General features: G+C 26.6%; 1 pseudogene; it reads left to right on the forward strand.

The window, feature by feature from the left end:
• Nucleotides 1–609: 609 nt before the first annotated feature.
• Nucleotides 610–1,787, forward strand: LOC126555338 (E3 SUMO-protein ligase KIAA1586-like; annotated as a pseudogene).
• Nucleotides 1,788–2,554: the final 767 nt, after the last annotated feature.

Consider the following 2,554-nt stretch of genomic DNA (forward strand, 5'->3'; position numbering starts at 1 on the left):
GAAATTTCGGCCATTTTGTGGGCTTCAAAATCATTTCCAAGTCGGCTATCTAGTATTTTTATATATCTGTGACTATAATAGAAGATAATAGAATTCTTCTATTATCTATGACGTCGTTGATTGACGGTTGTTGAAAAATCAACTGTCTTCTACATTTTTACATTTATTACTCAAGATTTTAGTGTGAACATTGAAAAACCTTAAATTGTTTATTAACTCATAATTATTAGGAAAGTCATTTTTAAGAATTATAATAATTAGGTATAACGTATAAAACCTGTGTCATTTAAAAATTTTAATTTGTCATCAAAAAATTCATATCAGATTACCAGAATTGAAAAATGGAATCTAAAGAAAATGTACTGTACTTTCTTACTTCAAAAAGAAATTAAAACCAACCAATAACATGAGGTATGAGCAAATGATTTATAGTTTTTAAACCTTTATTATTTGAGTATAATCTTATTATTTTGTACCTGTTGCATTTTTTTATATTTAGTAATTGATTTATTATAACACAATTATCAACTTGATAGTATAGACTTGTTTGGTGTTCTTGTTTTATAGGAGACCTCTGTGAATACCCAAATCAATATTGAAAGTGTGTCAATGAATATTACACTGCCACTGGTAAGTAATATCAAATATTTTAATGTAATAATTTATGTTATAAAATATTATTTCTCATATCAATCATATGTAGATATTTTTTTGTGTTGGTATTTGGATTAATTAATATAATAATTTTATTTATTTAATTTAATCTAAAGACAGTGTATAATTAGAGTTAAATTTTACAAGTGTGTAATTACTAATTAGTGTTTAATTATTTCGAACAGCAAAACTGATTCTACAACCATAACACAGTCCGTGTTCTATATAAGAGATTGTTTATGCTATAACTTGCCACATACAGTGTTTAAAAAAGAAAATTTTCACAATTAGTCTTCATAACAATCTTTAAAATTATTTTTCATAATAGTTAATCTGCAATTGATTAACTATTAAACAGTGGGTAATTATTAAAAGCATGTATATTGTAATCATTAAACATTTTACACTATTCTGCTGCCTACTTATTTAATTAGCTTTTAGTAGTATACAATATAATAATAATACTATTGAACATTTATAGCCATTTTATAATTTTGCTTTTGGATTTATATACATTTTTAAATTTTTAATTAAATTTATTAAGAGCTTGTGTATGAATTCCATTCATTTTACATTATTCTTGTGAAAATAAGTTCACATTTTCTCAGCTTTTAATTGCATGCAGAATATATTTTATACTAGGCAATGTTTTTGAAAATATATGCTTTTATAGATCAAACTAAATAATTGGCTGTTTGATAAAATGTATTATTGTATACTTATATTAAAATATATAACTATATGTCTATATATAATTTTTAGGGCAATATTACTGCAGAAAGTGAAACTAAAGCATCAGAAAATGAAGTCTTTTTACCAAATACAGAATCACCAGATTGTTGGGACGATAAACAAGTGAAGTATTTTACAGAAGATATTCATGGATTTTTTTCAATAAAAAAAAATTGGTTGCAAAATATGTTCTAAGGCCAATTTTAATTTAACAAAACACCAAGGCACTCATGGTTCACAAGAATGGATGAATGGAGAAATATGTCCAGTTGGAGATGATTTTAAAAACAGCAAACACATTTAAGAAAAAAAATTTCAAAACATAAATCTTCTCAAAGCCATTTACACGCTGAAGTATATTGAAAAACAAAAGTTGGAAATTTTGCCAACTCAAGTATTAAAAACTTCATATATTGACATTGAAAATACAAAAAGAATATTCAGGACAGCATATACCATAGCAAAGAATCAAAGACCTTACACAGACATGCAATTTAGTGGATCTTCAAATAATTAATGGCTTGGATGGGGAGAATTCTTCAAACAAATAAGCATGTAGCAATATAATTGATCATATAACATTTGAAATGCGAAAGAAACTATGTCTTGACCTTTTGCATAACAAAAGAAAAATATGTAATTATGTGACGCGAGTCTACAACGTTAAGCCAAAAGAGTATGTTGGTTATTTGTTTGAGATCTGCTGTATCCAATAACAATGATGTGATTACATACTTTTTTAATATTATTGAAGTTCAAAATACATCTGCTAATTCTATAAAAATGCTATTTTAACTGATCTTTATGCACATGGGTTAACGGACGATTTTTTAAAGAAAATTTGATAGCTTTTGTGAGCGACGGTGCTTCAAATAGTTGGGTAGATTGTCCGGTGTTGGTGTTCAGCTACAAAGCATATATCTAACATTTTAATTTGGCATTGCTGTAACCATCGATTAGAATTAGCAGTATCTGATACATTAAAAGAAGTTCAAGGAACAAATCATTTCCAGCATTCATAGAAAAAATATATGCATTGTATCATCAATCACCCAAAACATGCATGAACTTAGTGAGGTGTGCTGCTTCATTAGAAACGAAACTCTTACATATTGGTAAAATCTTCACAATTAGATGGGTTGCTTCTAGTGAAAAAACATTAAAAGCA

This window comes from Aphis gossypii, unplaced genomic scaffold (assembly GCF_020184175.1).
Source record: "Aphis gossypii isolate Hap1 unplaced genomic scaffold, ASM2018417v2 Contig00806, whole genome shotgun sequence".
NCBI classification, from domain to species: Eukaryota; Metazoa; Arthropoda; class Insecta; order Hemiptera; family Aphididae; genus Aphis; species Aphis gossypii.